The sequence below is a fragment of the Physella acuta genome, unplaced genomic scaffold, assembly GCF_028476545.2.
Source record: "Physella acuta isolate Inbredline_101_S28 unplaced genomic scaffold, ASM2847654v3 ptg000015l, whole genome shotgun sequence".
In the NCBI taxonomy this organism is placed as follows: Eukaryota; Metazoa; Mollusca; class Gastropoda; family Physidae; genus Physella; species Physella acuta.
The window spans coordinates 406,998-419,318 of NW_026731535.1; the positions used below are offsets into that span (position 1 = coordinate 406,998).

A 12,321-nucleotide genomic window follows, 5' to 3' on the forward strand; every position below is an offset into this window, starting at 1 on the left:
AAAAGCTGTTCTGTTGCCCGTTCCTGTCATGTTGCTGTCTATCTGGCTGGGTTGTTTGTGAGTACCGGTATTTCTTTCTTCTTCTTCGTTCTTAATTTTAGTGTTGGAAGGGATCCCCTCCAACTCAATTAAATATACGTGTCAACTGGTTATGCACCATTGAGGCCATTTACTCCGATTTCAGCCTGCTTTTCTTTTTTGGATTTGCTTCCATAGCCTTTGTCCAACCAAGAACAAACTACAAGGCAGCAGTTGTTTAATTTTGGCTTTGTCTCTCCTAGAAGAGTGGTCGTCCCCAGCTAACGAGCCTCATCTGCCCGAGGGTTCCGGTACTCAAAGTGTGGAGTGGTGGTAGAAAATGGTTGTACGTTTCTTATATATTAACCCTGTAAACTATCGTATCGTCTAATATATGTAAATAAATGTATTCAACTATGGGTTAACAAGTTTCATTTTTAGTTTAATAATAATGAACTCTTTATGTGTGTAATTGGTTTGCTCAGGTTTGGTAAACCTCCTTGTCCCAACGAGGATGCACGGATGAATGAATACGATCACCTCTCGGTACTCCCTTTACATAACAACAACACAACATCTAAAAAAAACCTTTAGCATTGTTTATTCATCTATTTTTCATGTAAATCCACCGACAGGGCTTTGACTTAGGACGTCATGACGTCAGGGTGTTTAGAACACGGTGATAGGCTCTACCTGCAGTGAAGGAGGGGGTCTTGTCAAATACATGAAAACTCAACAAGTTCAAGTGTGTGATGATGTATTGAACGTCTATGTTTGTATGAGTGTGTTACTTAGAGCAGTCTTCTCAAGAAAGATACGTATTGCTTCATGAAGTAAGTGATAGCTGATGGTGTAGAGTTGACCTGTTGACCTTTACAGATGGGGCAGGGATATAACTAGCGGTTTTTGTTGCTGCTCAATAAAGTCAGAAGTGTGTCTTCCAGACTTTTTTCTTCTAGGGCAGGGGTCTCCAAACTTTTCAGTCCGAGGGCCGCTTTGACTATCAAATTTCAGTTCGGGGGCCAGTTAGTTCCAGGCATGTCTTTGATTTTTCTGTGCAAAGTTCCTCAGCCATCACCAACTAACGTTTTTCCGTGGACTGAAAGATCGCCGCATCCGGCCCGCGGGCCGTAGTTTGGAGACCCCTGTTCTAGGGGGAGGGGGGGGAAGGACTAAAATTCCGGGGGGGGGGGGGGCGGACCATGTTAAAAGTAAATATTTTCTATATAAAGTCCATTTCGTTCGAGGGGCGGTAGATTCTCTTCGGAGGGGGGGGGGGGGGGGTGGGGTGGGGTCTTAGCCCCACCTAAGAGATGCCTGGAAGAAACACTGAAAGTCAGGTACCAATATTTCATAGAGCGAACAGTGCTCGGGATCAACCACGTGACTTCTAGCTCAGTGATGGCGCGCTCTACCATTTGAATACGCCGTGCAATGAACACAAAGACAGCAGGATACAAATGACTTACATTCACTTAAAAGACAGCAGGATACAAATGACTTACATTCACTTAAAAGACAGCAGGATACAAATGACTTACATTCACCTAAAAGAATGAACACAAAGACTGCAGGATACAAATGACTTACATTCACTTAAAAGACAGCAGGATACAAATGACTTACATTCACTTAAAAGACAGCAGGATACAAATGACTTACATTCACTTAAAAGAATGAACACAAAGACTGCAGGATACAAATGACTTACATTCACTTAAAAGAATGAACACAAAGACAGCAGGATACAACAAATGACTTACATTCACTTAAAAGATTACTAAGTGGTCTCAGTGGTCCATGTGACATTAACACGTGACACCAGGGAGAAGACCAACACCGTGTACATCGTAACTAGCCAAACGCGAATTATGTCATTAACCTGAAAATTGATGAAAAGTTGATGAATATATATATATATATATATGTATATATATATATATATATATATATATATATATATATATATATATATATATATATATATATATATATATATATATATATATATATATATATATATATATTACGGTCAAGCCCCGAAGTCGGACAAAGCAAGCGTTGGCCGGTCAATGCATCGCCTCCCATTGACCGGTCAAAGTCCAAAACTTAACTTCATTTTGGCCTTTGTCCGGCCAGTCAACGTACTGGTCATGGTGGACCTTCCAAAGTCCGAATTAGAAGATCATCTGGCTAGAGGTGACAAATTATTTTATAGTACTATAGTCTCAATCAATATTATCACTTGTTACAGTAAGTTGAACTTTTATGGCATTTAAAATTACATAGTAGTTTGTTATTTTTACGCTAGCAGCGATTTGTTGAGCACTTGGTTGTGTAATTGCAGCGAGTGTAGCCTTGATGAAGATGCCATGGTGCGTAGTGATTTTTCCTCATTGCCAACAGTCGACAATGAGAGGTACAGTCAAGACGCGGTGATCGGTCTGCTTCATTTGGTATTCCCCTTTTGTTGGCGAAATATGGTTTCTGGCGTCCACATCAACACAAGTCGCTTGGACACTACTGTTCAACTTACAAGGGTTGCATCGAACCCGGCAAAGTCTTTTGAACGTTCCGTCTTGTTGCACGTGGTCGGTGACGCCGACTGTCTTTGATTTTGTTCTTTGATGATTGTCTCGCCTCGTCATGATGGAGAGGCTGTCACATACAGTTGTAGCTCATATATGGAAACTAACATGGATTTGGATTATTTTATTTTGACAGCCATCTGGTATGTCTGTCTCTTTGTCTCACGACCCTTTTGGTCCATGTCGCATTGCATATAGAATGCTATACAAACAAGAGCCAAACAATATGTTAGTCACAATAAGCCATACCCAGAATAACGAAAACGCGATCTCAGTCTAGATAGGACATTGGCCAGGGCATCCCAGCCAGTACGCGCACTGGCCGGCCAATGTACGAATTACGCTGTAAAGTTTAAGGTCTTCGGACTTTGGCCAGTATGTCACGGTCAGTGTCACGCTATCAGTGCTAAGCTCTTCGGGCTTTCGCCAAAAGAGCCGGCCAATGCACACATTGGCCGGCCAATGCGTGCTTTGGCCGCACTTCGGATTTTAACCGTAACATATATATCTGTCACTCTGCCCTGAGATATTTTGTCCAGAGACCATTTGTCCTGTCATTATAAATATAAATCTCACTCCGTTAAATTGAATGTTAAACTATTTTTTTACTCACCCATGTCCACAATTCGTCTTTAATCAATCTCCATGCTATACATAGCAAAATCTGGAAATTATATATATATATATATATATATATATATATATATATATATATATATATATATATATATATATATATATATATATATATATATATATATATATATATATATATATATATATTCCATTTTTTAAAGCATTCAAGTTTTTGTTTTCCTTAACATTTTTATTTAACCCGTTTGGTGACATTGAAAGGGTGAGACGTAATGGGGAGAGATGTGGTGACCAATTGTGTATCCATGGTACTTGGTTGGATTATAAGAAAATGGTGCATACATCTCGATAGAAGTCTCATCTATAACATATGTCATACTTGTGGATTATTTATAACATATGTTATACTTGTGGATTATCTATAACATATGTCATACTTGTGGATTATCTATAACATATATCATACTTGTGGATTATCTATAACAAATATCATACTTGTGGATTATATATAACATATGTCATACTTGTGGATTATCAATAACATATGTGATATTTGTAAATTATCTATAAGATATGTGATACTTGTAAATTATCTATAACATATGTCATACTTGTGGAATTCAGTAATTACAGGTAAACTTTAGGTCTACGACAATAGCCCGAAAACATTTCCCGGTCGCAATTTTCACGCAGACCGAATGCGAAAAATGCCGAAATAAGACAAATGTAAGAGTAGACGTAAGCCTGAATGGGACAAATGCCAGAACGTCACAATTTGTCTGCTCTACAATCCGCCATATTGAGCACACGGGAGCCGGACGTTTTCCCGAATAGACACTTGCCCGAATGCGACAAACGCCCGAATGGACAGACTAGCCGAGGCGGCTACTAAATTATAGCTTTCAAAGCGCCCGTAATAAAAAAAAAAAAAAAAAAAAAAAACCTCGGATGATGTCAAGAGTTTTTAAAATTTCAAGGCCCAATGTTATAAAGGTTGCAAATTTAGAGAACTTGCACATATTTTTTTGTGTGCGTTTAAGGCTACATTTCTAATTGCTAAGACCAAGACGAAATTTTAAGCTGACGACAAACTTTGATTGGTTGAAAAGAAACCCACTTAATTGTGTACTCAAAACTTTGCCAATAAATATTCTTAGAATATTTATTCTTAGAATATTTACACTACACTTGTTAAAACCACACGCCCTAGTTACGTCAAATTAAATTTTTAATAAAAATATGAATTGTTTTTCTTTTTTTTTAAAAACAATTTGTTTTAATTACCTAAAATACTAAAAATAACTCTTGCGTTTTATGAAGTCTGATAAAACCCACACAATTAAGTTATTATAATTAGTTTACGTGTATTTAAATAACGCCGCATACGATTTTAAAAAATAATTAATGGCAACTTCAAAACCATTACCAGTAGTGTTCATTTTAATTTTAGATCTAAAATCTAGAATCTAGTTATCATCACAATGACACCGCTGAAAATACACTACATCAGCTTAATTAACCACCCCAGTCCGTTAGATCTAAATCTATTGGATTTAGACGTAGATCTATACTTACGAAAAATAAAAACGGTTCAACCGAATCCTTTGGAAAAGAAAAAGTTATGCGATGGGTCATTTTGAACGATTCGATGGAGTGGGACTTCCTTTCACTCCCGATGAAAGGCAGCGCAACACTATATGTGGTGTGCACATTTTTCACATTTTGCGCACGCGTCGACAGAAATAAAACTATTGTAAACTGTACGGTAATAATCATAGCATCGGCCATGAGAAACTTTCAGATTTAGGAGAGATCTATAAAATTGTTATTTTAAAATAAGTAGACAGCGTTAAAACAGGGTTTGATTAATTAAATTAATTAAGCTTCAGCTCGGCTCTTGTCTGAAATGTTTTGGGTCCGCCCTATATATATATATATATATATATATATATATATATATATATATATATATATATTTATCCGCCTCACCCTGCAATTAAAATGTTGATGTTGATACAACACATCTCTCCCACCATATTCCGATGCCCATCCCGCCCTACTATCCTGTACCGTAAACCTCCACCCCCACCCTGTAAAGTAAATGCTAGGGTGCCACAGACGTATGTTCTCCACACGTATTCTTTCTTCAATCCACTTCTCAAGAAATAAACAAGTGACCCACCCCTTCCCTTAATATTATGTTGAATCAGTGTTTATCGTTTAAAGGAATTCTATTTATAAACAAAAGTTTTCCCCGATTAATGTTGTCCCCCCCCCCCCCAGCCCGCCACCTCCCCACACAAGACCGGCTCTGTAATCTAATTAATTGCTCTTTGACCGTGCCGGACAAGCGAAGATAGACCGGCAGCCGGACATCCGTGTTTCAGATGGACAAATTGCATCGCGTGAATGTTCAGGAACATTCTAGTTCCAGTCTCTAGACGATTAGGTGGCGCCTTGCCGCACTTGGGCCGGGGAGGGGGGGGGGTGGGTAGGGAATCGTCGTCTGGATAAAGAGATCAACTTGTGAACTACCTTTACTGACTCGGACTTGCACTCTGTCATCGGGTGAAGATCTCGACTGGGGAGACGAGAGTCGCCCAAAACATAGCAGCACTTAGAGAAATACAAGATCACTAGAGACCTTCCTAAACACGTCTTTGCTTCTAACATTCTTTTCTTGTACAAGACACGATTAAGATTATAGCACTGCGTGTCTCGTTTTCTTGTGAGCAGGACTTCAACACTTTAAAAACAACTTTCGTCAATCCAGTTTGAGTCAGATACAGTAGAGTTTACGTGTTTATTAAATCTTGGTGTCATGAGTGTTGAGAGCAATGTCAGGTCAGGTATGGAGGGCTGATGTCATACTGAAACCCCTTATTTTACTTTTGAATATGTTGCATGGTTTGTTATTTTTTTTACATGTCAGCAAAATTCACATTACATGTAACTTTTTAAAGTCTTTATTTGTATTGTTTAGTAATGAAAAAAAATCCAATAATTGAAGGAAATGTAAAAAAAATAAAAAAATTAGAGTTGAAAAGATAAAGAAATATTACGACTTGCTTGTATCGTACACACTAACATGTTCTAAACTCGAGCTATGAATATGGTGACCCAAAAGACAAATGTAACCAAATTTATTCACATGTTATAAGTATATATATATATATATATATATATATATATATATATATATATATATATATATATATATATATATATATATATATATATATATATATATATATATATACATACATATATATATATATGCCTATATATATATATATATATATATATATATATATATATATATATATATATACAGACATTAGTAAGTTAGGCAGTACGACGTTGTAACTTGTCGAAGTGAGGCAGATAAGTTCTCTAACGGAACAATCGCGGGGAAGTATACAAGCTATATGATGAAATACTTTGAAACCTTGTCTGATATAGATATTTGGCACTTTTATACTTCGTTACATATATGTATTTTAGAAAACCTTCCTAACTTACGCGATCCTGATATTATATAGCTTTACGACATTATAAAAATGTAAAAAAAAAATATTTAAAAAAAAAAAAAAAATAATTGTAAACATTACGCTAAGTTTTGATTAAAGAACGTTGTACTTAAAATAGTGATGGTGTGGATAGGGGTGATTTGTGCACGTAATGCATTATGTATGCAAGTGGGTGCGAAAAGCCACGTAGTTGTGTGTTTTTATTACAAAATTAAATGTATTAAATTTCCGTAAGTCTAAAACAAAGTAAAAAAAATTGTAAAAAAGTTGTAAACATTGCATTCAGAGTTGACTAAAGAATGTGTGTACTTAAAATGTAGGTGGTGTGGGTAGGGGTGAGTTGTGCACATATTGCGATAAGTATGCGAATTATTTCGATATGTCTATTACATGAAGGTTAGATAAATGCGATAAGCATGCGTGGGGGTGTGGGAAATATATGCAAAATTTAGGTGGGGTGACTTTGGGGTTAACGTCATAGGGTGATATTTAAAATTGTAGAATTTTAATATAATCTACACAAAAGACCGCTTCTATACACATGCGGCTATATTTTTTTCAAAATCTATTTAAAGCTTTACTTACCAAAAGGGTGTAAAAATCAAGGCGGCTGCGAGTAATACGGGCCATTTTATCCTCTTGTATCCCGAGGTAATTAAAACAGATGTAGTATTTAGTATGTCCTATGTGTCTTAAACACATACACAAACGGAAAAGATGATGATGAGTGAGAATAATTTTAATTCATGTACTTAGAACACTAACACACTGATCACAACATTAAAAGAAATAGCCAAGATGCGTAACTTAGTATGCCCCATGTGTCTTGAACACGAACGGAAAAGATAATGAGTCCGAATAATATTCCTATAGAGCAGTAAAAATCATGACAGCAATAATTTAATGATCAGGGAAAGTATTCGCAAAACAAGGCCGATCATTTATAGTCACGTGCTATGAATTTGTTTTAGTATTGGTCACTATAAAATAGCCAATCTTTAAACCGAAACCACGATTACTGATATTCCTAACCAATGAATAGTTCGTTTTTTCTTGCTATGGGTGGAGCTTTAATTCTGACCGACAGACATGGTAGAATTATTTCCCCATATTCGCAAAAATTACCCACGCGTCACGATCGTTCGCCACCATTTAAACTTAGCACCTTTTCACCCCGCCCCTATTCGCACATTGTTGGATCAACGTAGCCCGCGGAATCTCGCTAGACGTCTGTCTGGACATTACCTAACATTCGTCGGGCTCGCTGGCCTATTGAATCTTGAGTTCAAGGACATATTATGTAATAAATAGGCCAGAAACCCTGCCAGTATGAAAAAACCAAAATACATGTGTGGGGGGGGGGGGGGGGGGGGGGGGAAGGGATGTTGCGAAACATTTTATACCAGCTTACAGCGGGTTTAATTTTGTTTGATTCCAATGGATAATACCACCCCCCCCCCCCCAATATCACCAAACCGCATGGTTTTTCTAAACGCGACTAGGCTATTGTGTTTAATTTTAATCTAACTATGCTGGCGGCCCACCTTTGGAGGGTGGGGGGGGGGGGTTATCGTCCTTAACCACCTACTGATAATGTTTTAAAGCCCAAATAGTTAAAAAATACATACAGCCGCTGCTAAGTAATATTTTGATTTAATTGTTCATAATTTTAAAAATTATGGGTGTCAATTAGTGTGATTGGTATTTTTTTTCGTTAGCATATTTGTAAACTTAGACAGCATTATGGTTTATAACAATAACAAGTTAAAATACTGTAAGATAATGTACATAGCAACGTCAACGTTTGTTAAATACGCGGTGGAAAATTATCTCTATATATAATTCTCTTCTGGGAGACGCTAGAAAACAAGCTGCTAGCGCCTCCTTGCAGTCCCCTCTCTTTCTCTCTATCCCTATCACTACCACCCCCACCCCACCCCCACATGGTCTGGTGAGCTGTGGTCACGTTAATGTTTACAAATCGTAGAGCCTGGTTTAGTGACGGCTATTAGGGGCAGATAATTTAGTTTGAACCGATTTTAAACTTACAGGAGGTAACTAAGAGGAGTGTAGGGTCGGGGTTAGGGGAAAGGAGGGGGTTAGTGTTTTAAAGCAAATATTTTCAGTGGCAGCATTGGTACTGTCGAATTCACAAATTATAAATTACTGAAATGTAGAAAATAAATCAACTAAATAGCGGCGTATGATACGCCGCCGGTCGGCTCGTTATATAATAAATTTGGTCTAATCATTGTGTTTGCATGTGTTTTGCTGTAGGCCTTTCCTTGGTTGGCTTCTCCTCTGTCGGCTTCGTCCAACCATATTGTGTTTTGTTTACGTTTTGCGTCAATCAGAGCCTTTGTACTGTGTCGGCTTTCTCTTTTGATCCTAGGCATTGTTATGTAATGAGCGTGATAAATGTGGTCAGTAAAGGTGGTTTGAACTGTTGTTGTGATTAGTTGGGGAGAGCAAGACATATTAACTTTGTCTTTATGCGATTTCACGCTAATTTAAAGTTAGCAATTAAAAATCACTTTTGAAACTGAGATGGTCGAAAATTGTATTAAATTCTGTATAATATTATATTGCAAAAAAATTAACAAAAACAAAACTACAACTGTATACTAAAATCTTTTATGTGTATATAAATATTACTATATGTATACGATTTACTCATATATATCTAAAATGATTACATTACATTTAATTGAATTGTAAACTGATTAGCATAATACATAAAAGTATTAAGAAATTCCATGCAAATTTTTTCCCTTTTTTTCCTGTGATAGTACTCTTATACTAAGATAAAGTGGCACAACTCGGTTTTAAGATGTTTTAAAAAAAATGTTGTGAGTTTTTCGCAATAGAACCCCCCCCCCCACCCTAGGTAAACATATTTTTAAAAAACATCTTAAAACCGAGTTGTGCCACTTTATCTTAGTATTAGAATATTATAATGAAATGTTCGCCAAATTGATAAAACGATTACGAATTAAACTGTTTCAATGACCACAGCTTACAGGGAAAACGTCTGGGGAGAGTGGGTGGAATACGGGGTTGGGTATTTGATTTATGGGGGGGGGGGGGGGTGTTGGTGGGGTGGCGTAACTTATTATTTCGATTGTAGGAAAAAAAAGTCACAGGAAAAAAGGTCACAGGAAAAAAGTCACAGATAAGGGTTGGATGACTTGTAGCCTAAGCGTGTTGCATTGGATAAAAATTAACCCATGGTATTAGAAAAAAAAATTAGACAGGTACTAGAAGGGGGAGGGGGGGGGGGAGGGAAGAGCGGTGGGGGGAAGCGGGCGTATGGGAAAAAATTCATGCTAGTCCTAAGTTGTCTTTCATTTATAAAAACAACACGAGTGCAGGGTGGAGGGTGATTTGGGGGGGGGGGGGGCGGGGGAGGTGATGGTAAACGGAAAAAAAGTCACAGGAAAAAAAAACACAGAAAAAAAGTCAGTTTTTGTTTAGAATTGTAAAATTTTGTATGTTTATTGTTGTGGGTTCTATTTTTTATAGCATAAATTATTTATAGACGTTAAAAGCATTATGGTTTATAACAATTGTAAGTAAAAATACTCTAATATAATTTACACAACAATCTCAACTTTTGTTACGTATTTAGTTAAAAACGCGCTAGAAAATTTAATTATAAAAGAAATTTAGGCAAATTTTGCCGTAGGCTATTCTCTGGTCGGCCTCTCCTCAGTAGGCATTGTCCGAACATATTTTGTGTTGTTGACGTCATGCGTCAATGACAGCATTTGAACCTTGTCGGCTTTCTTTTTTGATCCTAAGTGTTGTTATGTAATGAGCGTGATAAATGTGGGCAGTAAAGGTGGTTGAACTAAACATCTAAACATAACTATTGTGGCCATGAGTTGAGGGCAGCAAGTCAGACGAACTTACCATTTCACGGTAATTTAATGTTGGTATTTAAAAAAAACAGGATTAAAACTGTGGACTTTGGAGCATTCTATTAAACGCTACTAATCTTAAGTTTAAAATAATTACAATCTACATACTTCATACTAAATATTTTTAGATGAATTATAAAAATTCCTATGCGTATACAGCCTACACACATTACATTACATTTAATTAATCCTAAGTTAATTTGCACTCTCTGAATATCTAATACATAAAAGTATTAAAAAGTATCATGCAAATATATATTTGTGATTTTTTTTCCTGTGACTTTTTTTCCTGTGACTTTTTTTTCCTGTGACGTTTTTTTCTGTGTTTTTTTTTCCTGTGTTTTTTTTTTCCTGTGACTTTTTTTCCTACAATCGTTTTTTTCACGTGGGGCGTGGGCGACGAAATCCGAACACACAATCCACTGTGGGGACGTGGTCATTTAAACAGTTGAACTCAGTTTATCTGCCCCATGTTTCTTAGGTTCAATACATTTTTATATAATAATTTTATTAACTTTTAATTCGCGTGAGGTGGTGCGGGTGTTATCGTCCTTAACGAGCTACTGACAGTGTTTTAAAGCAAATATATTCAGTGGCAGCATTGGTACTGTCGAATTCACAAATTATGAATTACTGAAAAGTAGAAAATATGTATGACACGCCGGGGGAGAGGAGGGAAAGGGATGAGCGGTCACACAATTACAAAAATTGTACTCTAATTTTGCAACGCAATTTTTCGATGCCCCCCTACGTCAGGTAGAGGAAGGGTTAACTTATCGGAAAAGGGGGGAGGGAGAGAGGGGGGAGGGAGAGAAAGGGAGGCGCTTGCAGCTTGTTTTCTAACGGATCCCAGAAGAGAATTATATATATAGATAGATTATTTAAATAACTATAAAGAAAAGTTCTACGGGGGGGGGGGGGGGCGGGGGAGGGAGAGAGAGGGGAGAGATTAGACATTCTACCGGATGGAGGGAAGGGATTAGACGTTATACGGGGGGAGGGAGAGAGGGGAGGGTTTAGACGTTCTATGGGGAGAGGGGGGAGGGAGAGAGGGGAGGGTTTAGACGTTCTACCACACTATTATGTGGTCATTCAAACAGTTCTAGTCTGAAAAACTCAATGGGATGGGGCGGGGAAAGAAACATTTATACCGTTCCGCATGAGTGAGTTTCCGACTCGCAAGTTTAAAAAAAATCCGTTTCTCCCCTCTCCACGATTCCTCACTTATGGCCAAATCGGGGGGAGGGGAGGTGGGTTGCGTGGGGGAAATCGTCATGGGAAGGGGTGCAGAGCGGGAATGTTTTAGACATTGCTCCCCACTCCATTTATGATCGACCTTCACCGAAAGCGTGCCATATTTCACATGTGGGAGAAAAGTCTAGCCCACATGTAGGCAGACGCCATACTCACCGACATTTTCTTTTGTGGGATTAGTACATCAATCGCTACAAAACCCACATACATCATGCTTCGACGGCAATACGATTTATTGTGCGTTAATCACCTTATCAGCACACCCCATACCCCTTCACACCCTCCCCCCCACGTCTACCAGACCCCACCCAAAAAATGACTGTCACACCACAGCCTACAACCTTCTCAAAATTGCAGTTGAATTTCTCTTAAAACATCGATATTTTTCCAAAATCTTGTCTGAAACAATTTATTAAA

General features: G+C 37.6%; 1 long non-coding RNA gene across 1 annotated transcript; it reads right to left on the reverse strand.

Moving 5' to 3' along the window:
* Positions 1-581: 581 nt before the first annotated feature.
* LOC131936456 (uncharacterized) lies at positions 582-4,854 on the reverse strand. Its single transcript, XR_009386064.1, has 4 exons — positions 4,776-4,854; positions 3,220-3,270; positions 1,782-1,900; positions 582-711 (listed from the first exon to the last, which is right to left on the reverse strand). It is a non-coding gene; the product is annotated as an uncharacterized LOC131936456 (long non-coding RNA).
* Between the last annotated feature and the right edge of the window lie 7,467 nt (positions 4,855-12,321).